This window comes from Montipora foliosa, chromosome 9, assembly GCF_036669935.1.
Source record: "Montipora foliosa isolate CH-2021 chromosome 9, ASM3666993v2, whole genome shotgun sequence".
NCBI lineage: Eukaryota > Metazoa > Cnidaria > Anthozoa > Scleractinia > Acroporidae > Montipora > Montipora foliosa.
This window is the reverse complement of record NC_090877.1, coordinates 25,805,734-25,806,198: the sequence shown is the minus strand read 5'-3', so window position 1 is coordinate 25,806,198 and position 465 is coordinate 25,805,734.

Sequence of the window (465 nt, the reverse complement as noted above, 5' to 3'; positions counted from 1 at the left end):
ATTCAGTTTAAAGATAACAAAACACGCTCTTGAGTAAAATTAACTCGTTTCTTCTTTAAATAGAGTTACACTAATTCCATGAATTTCGAAGACTCAAAACCTTGAAAAGGACAGATGTCGTGAACCGGCGATATTGAGTGATTCCCGTCCCGATGGATCTGGAAAGATTCGAAGGGATAAAACAAAGAACGAATGAATAAACTAAGCAAACGTTTATTCCACACACTAAGGAAGGACTGAACATGTTGTTTCCGCTTCATAGTTTCTCTTCTTTTCAGTCTAATCTGATGAAAGGTCAAAATTTTTCGGGGTTTACGTTTGCACCAAATGGTATCGCAAAAGCTGGGAGTTACAGTGTAGCACTTTTATTTCGAGGGGTGTAATTTTTGCGGATCGTACTTGATCCGCAAAAATAATTTCCAGCAGAAAGAAAACACCAGCAAAGTTAAAAACCGTAAAAAATTA